At 47.1% G+C, this 24771-nt stretch overlaps 1 long non-coding RNA gene across 1 annotated transcript; it reads left to right on the top strand.

Annotated features, from left to right (window-relative positions):
- The first annotated feature begins 2371 nt into the window (after positions 1–2371).
- On the top strand, positions 2372–9978 carry LOC135965466 (uncharacterized). Its single transcript, XR_010578419.1, has 4 exons — positions 2372–2463; positions 2939–2960; positions 3263–3304; positions 7618–9978. It is a non-coding gene; the product is annotated as an uncharacterized lncRNA (long non-coding RNA).
- Positions 9979–24771: the final 14793 nt, after the last annotated feature.

Here is a 24771-nt window from a genome sequence, read left to right as displayed (position 1 = left end):
TTCAGGTGTGGTCTAATAAAACAGCATTTCCAGGAGCCTTCATGTTATACCTGCTGCTTGGGAGGCTGAGGGAGGGTGTAGAAAGAGAAAAAGAAAAAGCAAATATAAGTCAAGTTTGTTTTTTTTAGAGTTGAATTGTCATGATGGTGAGAAGTACTATGTTTATGGGCTTTTGAGTATCCTGTGTTTTCGATCACCTCTTCTTACTTTATTATTTAAAGATGATCTTTCTAAAACACCTGCTCTTTTCTGTCTCTGACACTGCAAAATCTCAAAGCCTTTGGTTTAGGACAGACTTCTATAACAAGCAGTTACTTTATGCTGGAGACAAAATTCTTATGTGATGTGCCCAGATGCATAGGAGAAATCAATCCGTATCTTATGAACGGTTAGGTTTCCTGGCAGCACACTCATTTGTCCGTTTTTCCTGCTTACGTCTGGTTTCAAGAGCTCTTCCTGGGTGTGGAGGACAGAATGAAAATTCACTCTGGGCTCACTGCAAAAGCTCCAGTGTCTTGGAAATGGAGGGAGAAGTACAACCTTGAGCACACTCTCTGCATTCTATTTCTTCATTTGAATGAGAATATGCAGTTTTACCATCATTTGTTGAAGAGGCTTTCCTTTCCCTCCATTATGTATTTTTGACACCTTTGTTGAAGATCAGTTTACTATACGTGTGTTCATTCAATTCTGGGCTCTCTATATCTGTGAAACTTATGAGTGCCCCTATGCTAGAACCATGGTGTCTGTATTTCTGTATTGTGTGTGTGTGTGTGTGTGTGGATTTCAATCTCATGAATATGCATCCTCTAACACTATTTTTTTAATGTCATCATGGTTACTTGAGGCACATAAAATTCATTAAAATAGTAGGATTATCTTTTCCATTTCTGCACAGATGGCTGTTACCAGTTTGATAGTAATTGTTGTGAGTCTGTAGATCATGTGTGTAGTATTGTGTGTTAATCAGGTTTGGTCTTCCTATCCATGAATACAAGATGCCTTTCCACTTATTTGTACCTTCTTTACTTCCTAGGATCTTCATGTTGACAGCTGATAAGTTAGATTTAACATGACCGGTAGAAATTTTTGATTTCTTATACCAATATTTTGTATGTCTGAATGAACAGGCATCAAATATATATATATATATTTGATGAGAGAGAGAGAGGGAGAGAGATAGACAGAGACAGAGAGAGAGAGAGATGGAGGTTCACTCTTCTTGCCCAGGCTGGAGTGCAATGGCATGATCTCGACTCACTGTAACCTCTGCCTCCCAGGTTCAAGCGATTCTCTTGCCTGAGACTCCTGAGTAGCTGGGATTACAGGTCCTCACCACCATGCCTAGCTAATTTTTTGTATTTTTAGTAGAGACGGGTTTTCACCATGTTGGCCAGGCTGGTCATGAACTCCTGACCTCAGGTCACCCACCCGCCTCAGCCTCCCAAAGTGCTGGGATTACAGGTGTGAGCCAGAGCGCTTGGCCAAAAAAATAATTTTTATGTAAGCTAGTTAACCAAAAATCACCCCATACTCATGAACATTTTTTCATGAATTTGTTCATTTCTATTGGTATACATTTCCTCATTTCAGTAGATAATGTGTATTTGAACCTTTAAACTTATCTTCATGGCTTAAAGTGTTCAGAGTCATGTCTCTCAGCTTCACTGGTGTAGGTAGAGCAGGCTGTGTGAGCTTGGTCTGTTTGAATGAAGCTTGATTTTTAGGGAATCTCCCCAGGGAGAGTCACACAGGAGCTGCTTGAGCCCCTGATCACAGGGCCCCAAAAGGGTGTTTAGAAGTCGTTCCAGAAGAAGACTTACAAAGAGGAAATCATGACTATTTTTATTGTAACATTTTAATATTGAATTTTTAAATGATCTCTATGAAGAAGAATGTGTGATTAATAGAATAGAGTAATTTGGGTAAAATTCAGTCCATTTCACTAATAAAATAGGCTTTTAATCAAGTAATGAATCCTTTAAAACAGATGCTAAATGTGGTATCAGCATAATTAGATCCTAGTGTACTGACGTGGTCTTGAATACGTTAAGAAAATGCTGTTTGTTTCGTGGAGTTTCAAAACATTTGAGAGGGAGGAAGGCACTCTTCCATTGACCCTCAGTGTGCATTTTTGTTCCATTTTGGGTTGACTATTTTGTGTTGCTGCCTGATACCTCCAGTGCAAGGCCAAGGCCTCCATGTCTCATGTCTTTCCAGCTCCCCTTCTCTGCCATCCCTCTTCCCCTCAGGGGAATAGCCCAACATCAACTCAGTCCATGCTTATTAATCAGCCACCTCCATACAACAATTCTGGCAAAGCCTCGTGAGTGACTCAGTCACTAACCACTGGTGCACTGATCTTTCCTCTGTGTCCTTCCAGCTCGTCCTGAGGACGACCTGTTTTTAAGATGCTCACCGCAACATAAAGATGAAGATGATAATGATGATGGTGATGTCCAGGTAAGATCCCCCTTTTTTGTCTTCTACATCAATGTTGCTTTCCTGATTCTTTTCTTCTCAATTAATTTTGATTTGAAAACCTGGCAATGCACATTATGTACACTGTACACTATTGTCTTTGTGGGGCTGGAATTCAGTAAGTGTGTCTTCCCAACTTCTACATGGTCCGCTATGCTGCTTCTAAATGACAACATCCAGTATCAACTGGAATACTGAGGCATTTTCCACAATACCAGTTTTCCTCCTTGGATTAAGCATTGTACATTTGCATATAAAATTAAATTTAAAGGTAAATTCTGTGAATAGAAGTCTTGTTTTTCTATAGCTATCTTCTGTGCTAGTCTTTGGGGATTTTGACCTATGGCTCAATCACTGTACTGCCTTCTGGTTTTTTTATCGTTGTCCAGAGAATAACAGATCTATGTCAAGTGCACAGCAGAATCTGATTCTCATGTTTTCTTTTATATAATTGCAGATAACAGCTTGGAATGAAAATGGTATGTACCATGAAATAACTCACTTATAGAGGGAAAAACTTGCTAGCTTCAGTGTATAGAAACCTGATTCTGGGTTCCTGCTGGGAAAGAGGCTTGGGGTTCTCGTGAAAGTGATTTTGCCAGTATAGAACTCTGGCCCGAGAAGCTGTAGGAAGGTTTGTCAACCCAGAAGAAAGATGAGGGGATCATGTATGAAGCAGCGGGGGGTGGGAGAATAGCCCATCAATCAGCTTCAGCTAAAGTAGGAGGAGCGGGTGAGTCACTCTCTCTAATGACTTATCCTGGTGTTTTTCTTTCTAAAGACTTGACGCTGGAGAGCATAAGTGATGAGGAGACTTATCCAGGTAGGGAACTACGTGCCAGGAAAAACCCAATGGGAAAAGGTTCCCAGGAGCCTCAGGTTATCCCTGCTGCTTGTGAGGAGGGGCTGAAGGAGGGGGTATGAAACCAGAAAGAAAATGGAAATATGTGTGAGGTCTGGCTTGTTGTTCTCAGAGTTTCTTGGCATCATGGTAAGAACTGTCTCTATAGGCTATGGGGGTGCCGCGTTCATGAGAGATTCTCTTTGCAGTCCACCTGCTCTTTTCTGCCTGTGTAACATCAGATCCTTTGGTTTGGATTAGTCAGCACTCCTAGGGATTGTACACAAGGGGTGTAGGCTTAAGCACTGGGTGTCATCTGTGATGAAGGGAATCTGGGGGACACAGCTCTCTCAAAGGCATTTCCTGGAACCTAGAGACACAGTTCTTCTGCTGTGTGCCAAGGAGAAATCGAGAATCACCTCTGAACTTTCAGGACTTGTTAGTGCACATTCATGTTTCTGTCCTCGCTGTGAGCTCCTGGTTTAAAGGGATCTCCCGGGGTGGATGGTGGACTGAATATTCACTCTGGGCTCACTGGTAAAACTCCAGTCTCCTTTGAATGGGGAAAAGTTTGACCCTGAGCACATTTCCAACCTCCACTTCCCAATCCAGTCACAGATTCTGAGATAAGGCTTCTTTCTCCCCAGTTCTCTAATTTTTGGGTAAGCCAAGAGTTCCTTCCCACAAAAGATAGTATCACATTATTTCCTGTTTTCAAAGATTTGGCTTTGGTTTTGTTCTCTGAGATGATATTCATCACTGAAGTTCTACACTTTTTCTTTTTCTTTCTTTCTTTTCTTTTTTTTTTTTTTTTTTTTTGAGCCGGAGTCTCGCTCTGTCCCCTAGGCTGGAGTGCAGTGGCTTGCTTACTGCAAGCTCTGCCTCCCGGGTTCACGCCATTCTCCTTCCTTAGCCTCCTGAGTAGCTGGGAGTACAGGCACCCGCCACCATGCTTCGCTAATTTTTTGTATTTTTGGTAGAGAAAGAGTTTCACCATGTTGGCCAGCCTGGTCACGAACTCCTGACCTCAGGCAATCGGCCCGCCTCAGCCTCCCAAAGTGCTCGGATTATAGGCATGAGCCACTGTGCCTGGCCAGAGTTATTTTTAATATAATTGTGTCTATCTCAAGTAATGGTGCTTTGAGTATTTTTGTCAATGGTTTTGGAATAACACCACCACTCACTTCTGTGGAGTAGACTGTTGGAAGGGGGCTTATCTTTCATTGTCATAAATAATGCCAAATTTTTTTCCAAAATGATGACACCAATTCATGCTCCTCTAACAGTATATATGAGTAGCCATTTCTCCAAATCCTCGTGGACTCTTCGTTTTATCTCTTTCTAAAAATTCCATCACTGTGGTTAGTCTTTCATTTGTATAACATATTACTTAAAATCTTTACCAAAAAGAAATGTTGTTTGACTCTAATGATGCAGTGCAGTAGGTTTGTTTACACCGCCTCACCACAGACACGTAAGTAACGCACTGCGCCGACATTCCAACAGTTACAACTTTACTAGGCAAAGGGAAATTTTCAGCTTTGTTATAATCTTATGGGAGCACTGTCATACATGTGGTCTGTCATTGACCAAAATGTCATTCTGCCACATATGACTGTAGTTGATAAGCAGGTGCTTAAGTTATAAGAATGAACATAATAACAGATATAAATTGAGTATCAGATACTATATGGGCACTTCTCTATGTTGCCTCCTTCAAGTGTCACAATCACTTTGAGACAGAATTTGTTTTGTTATAGTCATTATACAGATGAGGAATGTGAGTCTCAGCTAAGTAAATTACTCAGGAGACACACCAAGAGCGGGATCTCTTTAACACCAAAGGCTAATCTAGAAACTAACATGCTACACCGCCTGTAGTGGCAAAGTAGACTTACCATAAAATGAAACGTGCTTCCACAGCTGGGTGTGTGAGCTTAGTGAGGCTGGCGTTACCCATTGCTCCATGGCTCAGAAATTGGTCTTGCTGAAACTCGGATGGAGAAGCTCTTGGCTCAGGGAGTGAAAAGTTACAGGTTGTATGAGTGCAATTGAAGGATTATGCTTCCATAGAGCATGTGGTTGTTCTTATGGAATGAGAACAGAGACAATCAAAGAGAATCACCCAGAGCAAGACTCCATCTCAAAAAAAAAAAATGCCCATCGAATAGTTAAAAATTAGATGCAGTTAACCAAACTGGGTCTTACTGTGTAAAAAAAAAAAGTGCTTTTAGACAGTGATAGAAAAGAAGAAAAAATAGTTGATGTGTTCTATGTGGGACTGTGGAATAAACTGCTTTTAAATAGAATTTTGTATGAAGTTCTTTAGGCAATAAGTAAAAATGGAAGGGAAACCTGATGGCAGAGAGCAGCCAGGACCACAGTTGTCTGTGGCTGCAGAGTCTGTGGTGGAGCCTGGAATGCACCAAAGACCACGAGTCTCCGCGGGCAGTCAGTTCAGTGACAGCACCGCTCATTATCTGATCTGCAGGCACCCCAGTAGCACATGGAGAGAACAGGGAGGCCTAAGATGAGTCCGGGTCATGGAAGGTCTCCAGTGAGAGGATCGTGGAAGATGTGAAAAGCATCCTGGAGGGGAAGGTAGCCCTGCAGCTTAGTGGTCCAGTTTCCCTCACTGATCTGACTTGGTATAGCATAGAGGTGCTCACACAGCAGCCCCCAGTATCCTCCCACTTCCCTAAAGGCTTAAACACACCATGGTGTGTATCAGTTTCTAAAAGAGCACAATAGCACGTTACTGAACAACTAAAATTGCAGAGAAGTGGCCTTGTTTCCTGGAAGTGTTTCAGGGAGGGGAGGTGGTGAGGCTCCACTGGGGAAATGCTCATGGCCAAAGAAAGATGAGGCCTGAGGACCGGCAGTTGGGCTCAGCCACATGGAGACCACGTGGTGCCCTTCAAGAGCAATCTGGTGGTGTGGTGCTGGGGAGGGGAGAGGGCCAGGGCCACAGACCTGTGCAGGGATTCCGAACCAGAGGGCTCCTCAGAACGGACACAGGAGATGGTCTGTAAGGACCTGTCCCACTCCAATGAGGGCATGAGGGGCAGAGAGGGAGGAAAGCAGCCCCACATAGGAGGATGCCTAGGGTGGGGAAGCAGGTCTCGAAAGAGCTAGGTTTCAGTCCAAGCAAGAAAGGGAAGAATGTTCCAGGGAGATGCTGAGGCCCTGGGGCCTCCAGAGGGCTTGGAAAAAAGGTTTCAGCAGATGGGGTCAGAAAAGGAGTATTCACGGCCATGAAGGGGAGGTGACCTGAGCTTCTTGCAGCCCCTGATGCAAACAAGGATAAAGGACATAATGAGATTAGTCCTGAGTCTGAGGCAGAGAACGGTGAGGAGGACGTGAGTTTGGAAAGGGAGGGAAGGGCCTGGCTGGGAGAAGGCAGGGTTCTGGGACCTCTACAGTCCTTCCAGGGAAGATCAGAGCCCAGAGAGGCCCAGGGGCTTCTTCTTAACACTTGCCCAAACCAGTGTACCCCTGGTCAGGGGGTGCTGTGTAGACTGCTGTGGAGTGAGGGGGCAGCTTCTCCTGGGCATAGGACCCCGGGCACCTGCAGGATGCGCAGGGTTCCAGGCTCTCTCAGATGCCTGCTGATGCATCTCCTCTGAGGGGCTGTAAACTGGCTTCTTGGGTACCCACAATGTACAAGGCACTTATTTTCAATATGATGCACCTGGCACTGCCAAAATCATACCCATTTAGGAAAGACACAATTACTATCCCCATTTTAGAGCTAGGAAAACTGAGGCACTGAGCAGTTAATCAACTTGCCCCAGGCTCCATAGATAAACAGTCAGTATAGAGCTGGGGTCTCAACACAGCTGGCTCCCTCCATAGTGTGGGCTTATAGCCACTGGCTGTCCCACTACCCTTGTCCAGGCACGGCTCTCTGGGGTGGCAGTTTGTGCCTTTGGGCTACAGTTGAATGACCAGTTGCCTCTTCCAGGCTGGTTCCCATACCTCTCCTGGCAGCAGCTTCTTAAATCCCAGAAACTGATAACAGTGTGGTAAATGGGCCTTGGAGAATGGAGGCAAGGGTGTGGTGCTCAGCACTTCTAGGTCACAACATAGTCTGTGTTCCTGGCCCTCCCCTTGTAACAGAGGTACCTCCATCCCTGGCTGATGAGTTCCTGCATCTCTAATTTCTCCTCAGCCTGGACTGCAGAGGTAGGAGCCCAGGAGATGCTGGGGTGGTGGCTGCTTAGTGGGATGATGTCATAGTGCACAAAGCTGGGAGCCTGCTCTCACTGAAAAGGGATTGTCTCTTCTTCATCCAGGGTGAAGCCCTCCCAGGAGCTGACCAGGGAGCTGACCTAAAGGGCAGGCCAGCACGTGCTACAGGAACATCTGAGGGAGGCTCAAGCTCTGCAGTCGGGTGTTTTCCATGGATTCCTAGGCTCCCCTCCTGGACAGCACCAGGAATGTGCCTTCGAGGTGGGGCTTCAGGCCAGCCTGGGGGCATGGTTGGGTGACTTTGGAGAATGCAGCTCTTTGCTGAGAAGATCTTGAGGAGGAAACCAGAACCTCTCCCTGTCCTGAGCTCTCATCCTTGGGGGAGCCTTTTAGGACAGAGTCATCCTCAGTCGTAAGAACCTGCATCGGGTTTCACCTTTTGCCTTCCTTCCTGCCACCCAGGGTAGGGAAAGGGCAGACCTGGCTGAGCAGAGCCACAGCCAGCCACACCCCATGGGTCAATCACTGGAGCTTCTGAAACCTGGGTGATGCCTGGTGCAGCTGCGTTCCTTCCTTCCCCCAGCCCAAGTTCCTGCCCCCAACTTTGCCCCTGGAGGTCTCCGTCCTCTCTACATGCTGAGGAAAACTCTTGGCCCCAGCAGAGAGTGAAACTCCAAGGCCATCTCCCACCCACCCCAGCACTGGGTTCGGCCTGTACCATCCAGGACCTGGTGCTTCTGGGCCTGGCATTCCACCTTTGGCAAGAGAGTGAGAAGAGATGTGACTGTGCTCCAGGAACAGAAAGTGCCATTCGAACTTGAAATAAAGAGACTGAGTGCATTGATTCAGGTGCGGAGGTGGCTGATCAGGTCTGACCCAATGAGGGGCTCAGGGTTTCCACTCAAAGACATCGATGGCGATCTGGGTCGCCTGCCATAAGGTCTCGCCCTCGTAAGCCTTGCTGTCTGAGTCCTCCTCCAGGACATGGAAGGTATGCACGTGGGCCTGCACAACCTTGCAGCCCTCAGGGGCCTCTGGCAGCATGGTGAAGGCCTTGGTGGCCTTCAGGTACACGCTGCCTGTGGGTGAGTGTAGCAGCTTCAGGAGCAGGCTGATGGCTTGTGCATCCAGGGCCACATACTTCTTAGCAGGCCACCAACACAGGGAATTTCTAACAGCCTGTGGGGGTTCTTTTCACCCTATCCCTCTTTTGACCATCGTGCCTGCAGTCTCAGGGGAGGTGCCACCCTGTCCCCCTGCTGCAGGGATTCCCTGATTCATTCATACAGTGACACGCTGAGGCAAGAACTGGGTTTCCCACCTCAGCACTCTTTTGGGCCAGGCAATTCTCAACTTGGGGCCAAGCTCCCCTGCTGTGACCTGTGGGTCTGAAGCTGCAAACAGAGCAAAGCCTTGTCCTCAGGAGCTCCACTTGGGGATGACAGAAAGTGATGGCAAGGATGGTGGTCACAGTGGACACAGGAGGATGCGGGGAGGCTGGGGAGGCCACAGTTTCAGAGAGAAAGCTCTCTCCTGGAAAGCCACTCTCCAGGTCCCACAGAAAGGGACCTTTGTGCAAACCTAAGAATGATGGGCTGGGATGGGGCCTGGGAACATGCATTTCCACAGACCACCCGGGGTCTGGTTCAGGGACCACACTTGGAGAATACTCACCCAGGCCTCTAATGAGACTCTCAGAAGAAAGAGAAGCCAGGACTTAGGGAAGGGAAGAGGGCCCCCCCGGCAAGGGGTTATGACCACAGCCAAGGCAGGGACTCTGGGGGTCAGTGACCGGCCCATCTTCACAATGAGGGAACCAGTGTAGGAACACCCCCAACCACTGCAAGCTCTGAGTCTTTGTGCTCCCCCAGTTTTGAGGCCAGGATGTAGACTGTGATCCCATGTGGCCTGGGGTGAGAGACAAGACACTGCGCCTCCGTTTCCTCACCTGTGGAGGCAGACATCGCCTCGCTGGAGGGTTTTCTAAATACGAGGTTTGGAGACAATGCCTGGCACACAGGAGGCTCTCAGTGACCGCTGGGTGTCAGGATCATCACCAGTGCTTTTCCTGTTCTCACCTTCCTCATGGGGAGGAGGTGCCAGACCCTCTCCTGCAGCCTCCTGCAGGCAGGGGCCAGCGGGTCCAGGATGAGCTCCTGGAGCTTCTCCTCCCTCTGCAGCTTCCACAGCAGTGAGCGGATCAGACCCTTGCTGATGACACTGTGGGCCCCTGTAAGACAGGAAAGGGCACTGAGGGTGGACTGGCCACACCCCCTCCCATGCTGGTTGGCCTCAGGGCTCAGGAAGGATTTTGCAGAGCAACTAGGTGGGTTTGAAAAGAGAGCTTGCAAATTCCCCATCAACCCCCGAAGCTGCCTGACCAGGGGCCTGAGAAGCCAGCAGGAGGCTGTGGGTGACAGCCATGTCAGGGACTGAGAGAGAGGCCAGGCACAGAGGACCCAGGAAGGGCCAGCTTTTGGTCACTGGCATCTCAGGGGGCATCTGCCATAGCAGGGCACAGTGGCCTGAGAGGCAGTATCCGCCCCTGGGAGATCCGGCAGCTCACTGCTGTGGGGTCCAGGCACACCAGGAGACCCTCCACTCTTCCCTACCACCGCCCCAGAGTAGGGGAGCCAACAAAGCTCGCCCTTCCCATCCTAAATATTTCCAAGGGGTTGGAGACCCACGCCTGGTCAGACCAGCCCTTGAGAAGAGCTTGGGTTCGACTCTGAGATGGAAGACCTAGAGTGTAGGCCGGTGTCTCACACACCAAAAAGAGCTGTGCCCCAACTAAAGGCGACGGGAAGCCATAGGCTCTGGCCAAGGGGTCTTGAAGGGACCTCGGGCTCTGTGGGAAGGGGGCTCCACATGGCACAGCTGGGGTGCAGGTACTGGGAGAAGTTACCATGAGGCAAGGCTCCACCATAAACAGACCCCACCTGGCTCCTCCCAGCTGGAGCTGGAAGCCTGGGAGGGAAGTGGTCGGTCCAGCCCCAAGAGCCTGTGGGGCAGGTAAGGGTGGAGAGAGTTTATGGAATGTGGAGGAGACAAGTCAGAGGGGTGAGGAGGAACATCAACCCCTAGAGGGGCCTGGGTAGACACTAGCTTTCACTAAAGAGTTACTATTTTGTCCATGATGAACTTGTTTGAGTCAAATTTTCTTTTTTTTTTTTCTGAGGTGGGGTCTCACTCTGTCACCCAGGCTGGCGTGCAGTGGCCTGAACTCAGCTCACTGTAACATCTGCCTCCCAGATTCAAGCGATTCTCCTACCTCAGCCTCCCAAGTAGCTGGGATTACAGGTGCACACCACAATGCCAGGCTAAGTTTTTTATTTGTAAAGATGGCATTTCGCCAAGTTCGTCAGGCTGATCTTGAACTCCTGACCTCAAGTGATCTACCCACCCCAGCCTCCCAAAGTGCTGGGATTACAGGCATGAGCCCGTAATTAGCCCATGACTGGCCTGATTTTTATTTTAAAATATCATATTAAAATATTATTTACCTTGATTCCTGAGATTCCTGGCCCCTCTTAAATTTTGCACCAAGGCCAGCATCTCACTGGCCTCCCCCCAGTCCTCTGGGTAGGGCAGGAATGGAGGCAGGGGCAGGAATGGAGGCAGGGACAGGATGTCCACAGAGGATGGTGGCTGCTGCCCCACAGGGCACCCAGGCTCCTCCTTTCTCCCCTCCTCCTCCCACTGCATATGTGCCACCTCTACGCCCTTTTCCCCACTGGGCAGGGGCCACCTCCCTGAGTACCAGGTGGTGGGCTCCAGATGATGTTATGGGGGCCTTCCCTGGGGTCCCTGGGTCACTAGACCTCAGCTAAAGTCACCTATTACTGACCCCTAGGAAACCCACACCCACACAAGGTGCAGATGCCTTTGAGGGAAAGGCCCTGGGGAGGGCCTGTGGGGGGACACAGTGCAGCCCTTCTCCCTGTGTAACCCCAGTCCTTGCCCTCTGTGTGTGGTGGGAGGTCCCCAGACAAAGCACTGAGGATCTGGGTTCATTTACAGCCTTCTGGGTCACAAGGGCCTGTTCATCACTGGTGAACTTTATACCCCACATGATAATCATTTCAGGGACAGCACCTCCATCTCAGTGGTCTCATAGGCAGGTCCTGCTGTGATCCCCTTTATACAAATGGGGATAGAGGCCAGAGAGTTGAGGCCACCTGCCCAAGTCACTCAGCTCATATCGCAGAGCTGGCAGAGTTGATGAGTACCTTGGACAGTTGCACCAAATGCCATGGATTGGGATGACTAGATCAAGATGTAATTTCACAGAAATAAAGGAAGGCCTTGTATTTTATTCCAAATATCAACTCTGAAAGGAACCGGATAATAAAGATAGTGTCAGCTCAGCAGCACTAGTGATTGAGAAAGTCACAGGGCTTTAGTTAGTCCAACTCCAGCTCTTCCCTGTCCCTGTCCCCTGAGCTGATGGAGCTGGCGTGTGCACCTCTGTGGCCTCAGTTTCCCCTTCTGCAAAGTGAGGCTTCCTGATTGGTGAGGGCCTTGCATCCTGATGCCCACCCCTGCAGTGGCCGTGGTGAGGGCTTCCACGAGGAAAGCTGACCCTGTGCAACTCCAGCAGTGCCCCCATCGGGGGAGGGTTAAGACCAGTGGGTGCCAGGCTGGGACCGGGGTCTCAGTGTCCTGCAGGTACTTCCAGGCAAGGAGTCCCCATCAGGGTCAGGCTTTGTGCCAGGGCCGAGGTCCTGGAGGAACCAGATTTACCCCAACTCAAGTCCACAAAAGGAGGGTGTCATGTGAGGTGACAGCCACGGGCAGTGTGATGCTTGCAGGACAGAGACTGGGACAGGGAAAGCCCAAGGGGTCTCCACAGAGGATGAGTGACAGGTGCAGAGTACACCTGGCAGGGGACTCCCAGGCATAGAGTCTCAAGAAGCTCCAGGTGGCCCACAGGGTTGGAGCAAATGAGTCCTGGGGTCAAAGTGGTCTAAGAGCAGGCTAGACAGGTACCAGGCCCAGACCCAGAGAACTCATCCCTGGGGGACAGACTCATCTGGGGAGTCCTGGAGGTCATTTGCAGGGAAACGATGAGACCAGACTTGGATGGGTGGGCAGGGGTGCGAATCCAGAACTAGGGACACCCCAGGGAGGGTGTTGTGGTGACCCAGGCAGTTTGACTGATATGAGGACAGATTCAGGAGAAAGAGGAACAGGAGAGGGAGGAGCAAGGACAACCCTGGGGTTTTTTGATAAACAGTGAAGAGAACACTGGGCATGTCAGTGCATCCCGTGTTTTTTTTTTTTGTTTTTTTGTTTGTTTGTTTGTTTGTTTGTTTTTGTTTTTTGAGATGGAGTCTCGCTCTGTCGCCCAGGCTGGAGTGCAGTGGCGCGATCTCGGCTCACTGCAAGCTCCGCCTCCTGGGTTTACGCCATTCTCCTGCCTCAGCCTCCTGAGTAGCTGGGACTACAGGCGCCCGCCACCGCGCCCGGCTAATTTTTTGTATTTTTAGTAGAGACGGGGTTTCACCGTGGTCTCGATCTCCTGACCTTGTGATCCGCCCGCCTCAGCCTCCCAAAGTGCTGGGATTACAGGCGTGAGCCACCGCGCCCGGCCGCATCCCGTGTTTTAAACAAAAATGCCCAAGGGAAGTGGTGGTCTGCAAAGCATCCCAAGAAGGCAGCAAGGGCTTGGCTTGGTCTCCCCCAAGGCTATCCACTCATTGACTTGCTCATAAAGGCTTACTGGGGGCCAGGCTGGGGGACACAGGGAGGGGTGGACCAAACGGAGGGGAATTGTCCAGTCAGGAGGACAGATCATGGCCCATTTTTGGAGCAATAAAGGGGGAGGGGGTCCCCCCTCTGCAGTGGGGGGATGCCAATACTGGTCTCACTGATCAAGCAGCACTGGCTTGTGATGGGCACCCCCTCAAAGGCAGCAGTGCCAGTGGAGAGGAGACCAGGGGCTGTGGAGGGGAGCTCCTGGAGGACACGAAGGGAGAGGCTGACAGACCACATGGTCCTTGTGGCCTGCCTTTATCCTCAGATCCAGGAGGAGTCTTTGGAGGGATTTGGGGAGGAGACTGACCATCAGATTTGTGTGCTTCTGGTGAGAGGCTGGTGTAGATCAGATTAGAGGAGGGAGGCCCAGGGCGGAGAGTGGGGGTAGCCAGGTCCGGGGGAGGTGGGGAGCCTGGAGGAGGCACAGGTTTAAGCCACCAGGGGCCCAGATTGCTGTGAAATGGGCGGGTGAAGCTGAATTGGGGGCACCAGAGGCTGATGGGGAGTAGTGGGCATTCTCAGGGACTGCCCGAGGGAGACTGGATTTCAGAAACATGTATGAGAAATCATAAAAATGTACATTCCTTTTAATCAAGTCACTCCACTTCTAGAAATCTGTCTTGGGGAGATAAAACTTTAGCTAAAAATTCTTAATGTGTGGGAGGCTGAGGTAGGAGAATCGCTTGAACCTGGGAGGCGGAAGTTGCAGTGAGCCAAGGTTGTGCCACTGCACTCCAGCCTGAGCGACAGAGACTGTCTCCAAAAAAAAAAAAAAGGAAATGTGTTCATGGAGGAAAAAGTGGAAACAGCCTAAATGTTGAACAGTAGGGGGAGGTAAAATAAACTATGTTACATCCACGGGAGGGGACATTAAACATTTAAGATAAATATGTTTTTGACAACTGTAATGACATAATAAACATTTTAAAACATTTAAACATTTGAAACATTTATATTTTAATTTACAGTAAAGTTTACTCTTTGGTATAGCTATAAAAACCTAGTATAATTTTTAAAAAATCATTGACTCATGTAACTATCACAATTGAAATACAGAATTATTTCCTCCACCATCCCCATATTTCTCTAAGAACCCCTTTTTTAGAGAAACAGTCTCATTCTGTCACTCAGGCTGGTGTGCAGAGGTGCAATCTTGGCTCACTGCAACCTCCGCCTCCTGAGTTCAAGTGATTCTCTTGCTTCAGCCTCTTGAGTAGCTGGAATCACAGGTGTGTTACCACACCCGGGTAATTTTTGTATTTTTAGTAGAGATAGGGTTTCGCCATGTTGGCCAGGCTGGTCTCAAATTCCTCGCCCCAAGTGACCCACCTGCCTCAGCCTCCCACAGTGCTGGAATTACAGGGGTGAGCCACTGCTTTCAGCCCTTATGTTCCTCTTATAGTCACACCCTTTCTCTACCCCAATCATGGCAAGCACTGATCTCGTTCTATACTTTTACTTTTTACAAAATATCATAGAAATGCAAATGTAAAGGATGTGACCTTTTTTTTAAATTAAACTTTTTATTTGGGGATAATTGTAGCTTCTCATGTGGTTGTGAGGAATAATACAGAGGGATCCCTCGGTACTCCGGCCAGTTCCCTCAAGGGTAGCACCTTGCAGCTACAGTAATGGATCACAGCCAGGATATTGACACTGATACAGCCAGAAAGGAAAGTTCCCTCCCAAACAGCCCTCATGCTGCCCTTTCACAGAAACACCCATATCCTGCTGTCCCAAACCCCTCCTTAGCCCCTGGCAACCACTAATTTGGTGTCCCCTTGTATAATTTTGTCATTTCAAGAATGTTCTGCACATGGAATCATATAGTATGTGACTTCTGGGGACTGGCTTTCTCCCACTCAGCATAGTTTTCTGGGTTTTCCTCCAGGCGGCTCGGTTGCAACGTAGTTTGTTCCTTTTTAATGCTGAGTAGGAGTCTTAAGTATGTAACCTTCTGAGTCTGGCTTCCTGAGTTCAGTGTAACAATGTTGCAATTCATCCCAGTTGCCTTATGGATCAATAGTTTGTTCCCTATTATTGCTGAGCCTGATTCCATTTATGAAGGTCTCACAATGTGTTTAGCCATTCACCAGTTGAATGACAATTGGGTTGTTTCCACGTGTGTGTGTGTGTGTGTGTGTGTGTGTGTGTGTGTGTGTGTGTGTGTGTGGTGGGTCAAACCAGATGTTTCTGCTTCTTACCAATGGTGAATAAAACCAGTATAAATATTTGCATACAAATTTTTGTTTGAACGTAAGTTATCATTCAATTTAGATAAAACCCTATGAGTAGGGTTTGCATGATATGCATAAACACGTGTTTATTAGAAATCGCCAAATGGTTTTCAGAGAGGAGGCTGCTGGGGGTGGGGACATAGGGGTACAGGAGGGTTTGGTTAATGAAGCCTCTGCCAGCCCAGTTGGAAAATAGGCCTGTGTCCCAGCACTGAGGTGCCCAAATCCCGTGCCCAGACCTGAGCTAGACAGGGTCTCAAGATCACAGTCAGTCAAGAGTCAGAAGCGGCATCTTCTGCTCCAGAAGCTTCTGTTCCTGTGGGCCCTGCCCCTTCCCCAGGGCTCCACAGGAGCTGTTCAATACACTGGGTGCTGTGCAAACTGTAGGGCACAGCCAGACACTTGGAGCTCAGAGGGACCCAGGGTGGGCAGGATTGGCCGAAGCTGGAAGTGGGTCCCTGCAGGTCACACCCCACCTGCTGCCTCCAGACCTTGGACATTTCATGGGGGCTGGGCCAGTTACAGGGAGGGAAAGGGAAATGGGGACCCTTCCAATTGCTGCCCTGGGACCCTAAGATCTTGGGTAGTGACAAGGAACCTGGAAGCACAGCTGTCCCCAAGAGGCCTTCCTGAAGTCCATGGACAGGACTTCAGACTGGAGAGTTACTCATCTGTTTTTCCATCAGTGTGTCCATCCATGTATCTGTCCATGCACACACACCCCCATCCTTCCACAAGCCCCCTGAGGCCTCCTGGGGCCTGACCTATATAGACCCTCAGCTCCTGATGTCCCAGGCAAGGCAGGATTGGCCTCGCCCAGCCCCGGTGGGACCTGAAGTGTGCCTGCTCATGCACTGTGGGAGAAGGGGGCTGTGGCACTGGGGTCCCCTGGGAGTACTTGTCCCTGCCCAGCCCAGAGCTCAGGTTGCAGGTGAGACCCTCTGTAAAGAAGACAAGGGGCAGGGGATACTAGGGATTCCACATCAGCAAAGGTGGCCTGGTGGCAGTGGCAACCTCAAACAGGCCTGGGAGCTGGAACCAGGGCTGGAGGGCAGAGGGAGGAAGGGCATGCTGGAAGATGGGTGTGAGCAAAGGCACAGGAGTGACCTTAGTGGCCCTTCTGTCAACAGGGATATGGCAGTTACACATGGGCCCCCATGGAACCATCCTGAAGGATCATCTCAGAGACCCTAGAACCTGTCCACCATGCCACCTGCCCTGGCACCCTGCCTACCACCCAGAAATTCCTTCTATTCTGCCACATGGCTGGGCCCTGCACTGGGCCAGGACTTCATGGGGGAAGGGGACAAGGGAGGAAGGGAATCTGGGCCCTGCATGGGACACAGGCAGTGACCACCTGGTAAAGAAGACTATGGTCTCGATTTCCTGACCTGGTGATCTGCCTGCCTCGGCCCCCCAAAGTGTTGGGATTACAGGCATCGACCACTGCATGTGACTTACAACTTTTTTCCATAGCGTGTATCCTAATTTATCTTTACAGCAATAGTGTATAAGATTTCCCCTTTATCCAAATCCACACCAGCATTCCTTTTAATTTTTAAGATAATTTCAGTAACATGCATCTAGTAGGTGTGGGATGGTATCTGAATGTGGTTTTGGAATACATTCTCTTCTGATGCGCAGTAATGGTGAGGAGCTTTTCTCTTATGTGTTTGTGCATTTTATGTCATTTATGCAGTGATGTCTGTTGAGGTTTTTTGCCCAATTTTAGTTTGGATACGTATTTTTCATGCTTTTTTTTTTTCTTCGGTGTACATGTTTGTTAACAACCAGTTATCACTTCTATGATTCCCTCATATTTTCTCACAATCTTTTTCTTTTTTGAGACCAGTCACTCTCACCCAAGCTGGATCACAGTGGCACATCACAGGACCATGTAGATTGGAATATTGGCTACCTACAGCTTTGCAACGCAATCTGACATCAGGAATTGTGAGTCTTCCAACTTCGTTTGTATTTCTCAGGATTCCTTAGATGTTCAGGCCTGTTTGTGGTTCCATGTTAATATTAGCATTGTGTATTTACATTTTTTTTTGGACGGAGTGTTGCTTTGTCGCCAGGCTGGAGTGCAGTGGTGCCATCTTGGCTCACTGCAACCTCCACCTCCCGGGTTTAAGTGATTCCCCTGCCTCAGCCTTCCTAGTAGCTGGGACTACAGGTGCACGCCACCATGCCCAGCTAATTTTGTTTTTTGTATTTTAGTAGAGATGAGGTTTCATCATGTTGGCTAGGATGGTCTTGATCTGGCCTGGTGATCCACCTAACTCGACCTCCCAAAGTGCTGGGATTACAGACGTGAGCCACTGTGCCCACCCACTTTTTTTTTTTTGGAGATGGAATCTCACTCTGTCACCAGGTTAGAGTGCGGTGGTGTGATCTCAGCTCACTGCAACCTCCACCTCCCGGGTTCAAGTGATTCTCCTGTCTCAGCCCCCCAAGTAGCTCAGGCTACAGGCATGTGCCACCACGCCCAGCTAATTTTTGTATTTTTAGTAGAGATGGAGTTTCACCATGTTTGCCATAATGGTCTCGTTCTCCTGACCTCATGATCCACCTGCCTCAGCCTCTCAAGATGCTACGATTATAGGCGTGAGCCACCGCACCCGGCCTATAGTTCTTCAATGTTTTGTCTATAATAAGGCATGTAAGCAGAGGGTATACTGGGACATTTTTAACTCTCTGGGACTTTTTTGTTTTTGTTTCTGTTTTTGAGACAGAGTTCTGCTCTGTTGCCCAGGCTGGAGTGCTGTGGCATAATCTTGGTTTACTACAACCTTTGTCTCCCAGGTTCAAGTAATTTTTGTGCCTCAGCCACCCTAGTAGCTAGAATTACAAGTGTGTGCCACCATGCCCAGCTAATTTTTGTATTTTTTAGTACAGGCGGGGTTTTGCTACATTGGCCAGGCTGGTCTCGAACTTCTGACCTCAGACAATCGCCCACCTCAGCCTCCCAAGGTGCTGGGATTACACACATGAGCTACCTTACCCAGCCTCATCAGGGACATTTTGATACATGTGTATTTTGGGTGATTATTAAATCAGGGTACTTAATATGACTATTCCTTCATACAGGTATTATTTCTCTGTGGTGAGAACACTCAAAATTGTTCCCTTCTAGCTTTTTTTGAAAAATACAATACAATATTGTAACCAGAGTCACGCAGCTGTGGAACAGGACACTAGAATGTGTTCCTCCCAACTAACTGTAACTTTGTTTCCATCACCAATCCCTCCTATCCTCCCCTCCTTCCCCAGCCTCAGGAAACCACTCCTGTTCTTTCTGCTTCTTGAAGGTTAAGTTTTTGGATTCAATGTGAGTGAGGTCATGCAGTGTTTGTCTTTTTTGCTTGGCTTATTTAACAGAATGTTTTCTAGGTTCATTGGTGTTGCCCTAAATGAAAATTGCATTATTTTTTATGATCGAAGAGTATATCATTGTATATATTTACTTCATTTTCTTTGTCCCTTCATTTGCGGGTGAACAGGTAGGCGGATTCCATCATCCTAGCTGTTGTGAATAGTGATGCAATAGACATGGAAAGGCAGATGTCTCTTCATTATCCTGACTTCCTTTGACTGTGTAGCTAGTAGTGGGATGAATAGATCATATGGTTATGTACTTTCAGTTTTTTCAGGAATCTGCAACTGCTTTCTGTAATGTATATAGTAATTGATCCTCCCATGAACACTTCTTTTTTCCTGGAAACTCACACCAGCATTTGTGTTTGTATTTTTATTTGTCATATTCATTTAAATAAGTGAGATGCTTTCTGCGTATGGTTTTGATTTCCATTTTGTGCAGGATTAGTAAAGTAAACCACATTTTTGTAAAGATAGAGTCAGTCTTATGTCTTCTTTGCCGAAAAGTCTATTCAGGCTCTTTGCCCAATTTTGGTTCAGTTACTCATTTCTCTTTTGCTTAGTTTTTTTGCTAGTTACTAAGGTTAGTAGCTTGTGCCTTTTGGAAAACAATGCCTTATCAGCTGTTTGTTTCCCCAAACTTTTTTTCTCACCTTTAGGATGCTGTTCTTTTTTGTATTTTTCTCTGCCCCCTTCCCCCAAACCAGACTCTGATGGAGTCTTTGTCACCCAGGCTGGAGTGCAGTGGTGCAATCTCGGCTCACTGCAACCTCCGCCTCCCAGGTTCAAGCAATTCTCCTGCCTCAGCCTCCTAAGTACCTGGGATTACAGGTGCTTACAACCATGCCTGGCTAATTTTTGTATTTTTACTAGAGACAGTGTTTCACCATGTTGGCTAGGCTGGTCTCAAACTCCTGACCTCGTGAGCGACCATGCCCGGTCTAGGATGCCTTCTCTTTGGGTTCATTTGTTCTCTCCTGTGCAGAGGCTCTGATGTTGTACTTAGTCTCTCAGGTTTATATTTGCATTTGTTGGCAGTGATGTCAGTGTCCCATCCAAAAAAGAGATTGTTAAGCCATTTTATTGTCTATGTGTATTTTCCACCTAATTTTTCCTTTTCTTTTTCTTTCTTTTTTTTTTTTTTTTTTTTTTTTTTTTTTTTTTTTTTTGAGACGGAGTCTCGCTCTGTCGCCCAGGCTGGAGTGCTGTGACCCGATCTCAGCTCACTGCAAGCTCCGCCTCCCGGGTTCCCGCCATTCTCCTGCCTCAGCCTCCTGAGTAGCTGGGACTACAGGCGCCCGCCACCTCGCCCGGCTAGTTTTTTGTATTTTTTAGTAGAGATGGGGTTTCACCTGGTTAGCCAGGATGGTCTCGATCTCCTGACCTCGTGATCCGCCCGTCTCGGCCTCCCAAAGTGCTGGGATTACAGGCTTGAGCCACCGCGCCCGGCCTCTTTTTCTTTTTTCTTTTTGCAACCTGTGTGCACAGGGTCAAGTTTTCCCTAAATATATGTTTATCCCATATTTTCTCCTTGGAGTGTTTTGCTCTCCGGACTGAATTTAACTCTTTGATTTGTTTTTCATAGATTTTTGTGTATTGGGCAACATAGAGGTGCTAGTTCAATCTTGTGCACATGAGTACCCAGTTTTCTCAACTGTTGTGTCTTTGGTGTGCTTTTGAAAAATGTCTGCGCTAATTTTGGATTGATTACTTGGCTCCCTCATTTTGTCCATTTGGTTGTCTTTCTATGTTTATGCCAGTCAGTGATTGCCTGGATGACTGTAGGTTTTGTTTTGTCTATCATCCATGTATCTATCTATCTATCTATCTATCTATCTATCTATCTACCTATCTATCTATCTATCTATCTATCTATCTATCTATCTATCTATCTATCTATCTATCTATCTATAATGCATACATCCTAATCCTTTTTTTTTTTTTTTGAGGCTGGTTATTGCTCTGTCACCCAGGCTGGAGTGCAGTGCTGCAGTCTTGGCTCATTGCAGCCTTGACCTCCTGGGCTCAAGTGATCCTCTCTCCTCAGCCTCCCAAGTAGCTGGGACTACAGGTGCGCACCACCATGCCCCACTAATTTTTTTATACTTTTTGTAGAGGTAGGGTTTTGCCATGTTGTCCAGACTTCTCTTGAACTCCCAGGCTCAACTGATCTGCCTGCCTCAGCCTCCCAAGGTGCGTGAGTACTTGTGGGAGCCACTGTGCCCAGGGAAACCCTGTTTAAAAAAAAAATAGACTTTTATTTTAATTAAAATGCAGGTTCGTTACACGTGAACATTTGATGACACTGAGGCTTGTGGCCACTGACCCCATCACCCAGGTAGAGAGCAAAGTGCCAATCAGGTGATTCTTCTGCCCACACCCGCTTTCTGCCTCCTTTTTTCATCTGATAGTCCCCAGTGTCTATTGTTTCCATCTTTATGTTTGAATGTATTCACTGTTTAGCTCCCACTCATAAGTGAGAACATGGAGTGTTTGGTTTTCCGTTCTTGCCTTGATTTGCTAAATGTAATAAGCCCCAGGTCTATCCACGCTGCTTAGGACATGATTGTGTGTTTTTCTTATGGCTGTGTAGTATTTTGTGGTGTGTATGCACCACATTAAAAAAAAAAAAGTCAATCCACTGTTGCTGGTCACCTAGGATGCTTTCACATCTTTGTTCTTGTGAACAGCATGGCCATGAATGCAGGAGAGCTTGTGTCTTTTTGAAGAAGGATTTATTGTCTTTTGGGTAGATACCAAGTGTAGTGGAATTGCTGGGTCTGATGGTAGTTCTAAGTTCTTTGAGAATCTCTAAACTGGTTTCCACGGTGTGAACTGGTTTTCACGTTGACCAAGAGTGTAGCAGCGTTCCCTTTCCTTTGCCACCTCCCAGCATGTTGTTTTGACTTTGGAAAAATGTCCATTGTGACCATTGTGAGATGACATCTCATTGTATTTGGGAGTTCCATTGCACTGATGATTAGTGACGTTGTGCATTTTTTCATGTGGGTTGTTCACTTGAACGTCATCTTTTTATTTTATTTTATTTTTTGAGACAGTGTCTCACTCCATTGCCCAGACTGGAGTGCAGTGGTGCAATCTTGGCTCACTGCAACGTCTGCCTCCTGGGTTCAAGCGATACTCCTGCCTCAGCCTCCTGAGTACCTGGGATTACAGGTGAGCACCACCATGCCCAGTTAATTTTTGTATTTTTAGTAGAGATGAGGTTTCACCATGTTGGCCAGGCTGATCTCAAACTCCTGGCCTCAAGCTGTGTGCCTGCCTCAGCCTCTGAAAGTGCTGGGATTGCAGGCATGAGCCACCATGCTCAGCCTGTTCCCTTAAATTTCTTTACAAAAATTTACACTATGGTAAAGATGTACCACCAGAGGGTAGAATGAGACACTTTGGTCTGTGCATACATTGTGTAGTGATGAAATCAGGGTATTTAACATCTCTCTTTCCTCATAAAATTATTATTCCTTTGAGGTGAGGACATTCAAAATCCTCTTTTCTAACTTTCTTGAAAAGTACACTCTGATAATGTTAGACCTAGTCACCCTGCTGCTGTGGAATAGAACTACAGGTTTCATTCCTCTCATGGAATATGTAAGTTTATACCTGTTTCCAATCTCTGACCGTGCCCCAGCTTTGAACCCCAACCGGTGGTAAGAACAGTTATGCTTACTAGTTCTATGAAATAAGATTTTTAGATTCCGCCTGAGTGAGACAACGCAATGTTTGTCTTTCTCTCCATAGTTTATTTCTTTTTTCTTTTTTCCTTTATTTATTTATTTATTTTTTGGAGACAGTGTCTGGCTCTGATTGCTCAAGCTGGAGTGTAGGGGTGCAATCTCAGCTCACTGCCACCTCAGCCTCCCGAGTAGCTGGGACTTTTGAGAAATGTCTCTTCAGGTTCATTGCCCAACTCTGGCTGGGTGACTTGGTTTTGCATGTTTTGCTTCTTAGTAGCATTAGTTTCTCGTGCATACCATGTAACAACCTCTTTCAGATAAATGATTCCTCATCATGCCCTCTCTATATGAAGGATGCCTTCTCATTGTTAATTACTTCATTGCTCCCTTTACCATGCTGTAGTTCTTGAGGTTTTGTTTTGTTTTGTTTTGTCTTTTTCACTTGTTGAGTTTTCCTTTTGTTAGCAGCAATTTTGGGTCAGGCCAGAAAGAAAAATCACAATTTTGATGCATTTCATTGATTTTGAGTATATTTTCCATATATATTTCCTAACTGTTTTTTCTTTTTGCAACCTAGGAGCATAGATTAAGTTGCCCTGATCTTCCACTCACTCTGTGTTTTCCTGTAGAAGTTTTATGCTTTTGGGTCTTGTGTTTAGGTTTTCATTTATTTCGAGTTGGTATTTGTGTATTGTGTAACATAAGGGTCCTATTTCATTCTTTTTCATGTGGATATCCTGTATTTTCAGATTCATTAATTGAACAGACATCCCACTCCTCATTGCGTCATCCAGACATTCTCTTGAAAACAGTGTGTTGACTCCATACAGATGTACATTTAGGTTCTGTTATGCCTGCATGGTTTCACTGTTAGGCCACTGCCATAGTCTTTGGATGAGTAGATCTTTTCCATGTAATTTGAAATTGAACAGTGTGAGGCCTCCAAACAAGGTTATATTTCCTAGGATTGCTTTGCATGTTCAGAGTCTATGGTAGTTCCATGTGAATTTTTAGCTGTGTATAGTTACATTTCATGATAAGTTTGGTTCATACTGCATGTCCAGAATTAGGGGTGCAATGGGGATATTGCAGTACTTGTGTACCTTGCATAAGGATTAAGGATAAACTCAAGGAGGTTTCCATGTTTTGTGTGTGGGTTTCCAGTTTTCTCAAGGTCATTTACAGAACAGACTAGCCGTTTCCCATTTTGTTTGGGTTTTTTGTTCGTTCGTTCGTTCGTTTGTTTGTTTTGATACAGAGTTTTGCTTTTTTGCCCAGGCTAGAGTGAAGTGGTGTGATCTTGGTTCACCGCAACCTCCACCTCCCAGATCCAAGCAATTCTCCTGCCTCAGCCCCCAAGTAGCTGGGATTACAGGCACACGCCACCACACTGGCTAATTTTTCTGTTTTTATTATAAGAGACCATATTTCACCATGTTAGCCAGCCTGATCCCAAATTTCTGACATCTAGTGGTCTGCCTGCCATCGCCTCCCAAAATGTTGGGATTACAGGCATGAGCCACTGTGCCTGACCTTTTGAGAAATCTGTTGACTGTAAGTACATTCAGATTTGTCTGTTGGCTGCCTGATACTCTCCAATGATAAATGTTTCTATTTTTATGCCAGTTCCTTGCTGCCTTAGTAAGTATAGCTTTTTGACGTAATTTAACATCAGCGAGCATGAGACATTCAAGTGATTTTCTCTTTCTGGGAAGTGCTTTGGATTTTCAGGGTCTTCCATGGTTCTCTGTGAATTTTGCCATTGTTCATTTACAGTTTTAAAATTGAGTTTGTCATACATGTCCAAAATTAGGGGGTACAGTGGGATTTTGTTTACTTGCGTACTTTGAGGAATGATGAAGTCAGGGTGTTTTGCATGTCTATTCCCATGTCCAGTTTTTATTTGTCTGTGATGTGAACCTTCAGTGTTCCTCTCCTTTCTAGCTCTATTGAAAGAGATCCTACCATATTGTTACTTGTAGTCACCCTCCTGTGGAGTAGATCACCAGCATTAATTCCTCCCCTGGAAGTGCAACTTGGTACCCATTACCAATGCCAGCCCATGCCCTCCCCTCCCCACAGCATGTGATAACCACTATTGTACTTTCACTTTCAATTAGATAAGTTTTTTTTAGTCTCCTCATGGGTCAGATGATGCCGTGTTTTTGTTTCCCTACCTGGCTGATTC

This window comes from Macaca fascicularis, chromosome 10 (genome assembly GCF_037993035.2).
Source record: "Macaca fascicularis isolate 582-1 chromosome 10, T2T-MFA8v1.1".
Taxonomy (NCBI): domain Eukaryota; kingdom Metazoa; phylum Chordata; class Mammalia; order Primates; family Cercopithecidae; genus Macaca; species Macaca fascicularis.
Note: the sequence above shows the minus strand (reverse complement) of the source record. Positions and strands in the feature narration are given on the sequence as shown.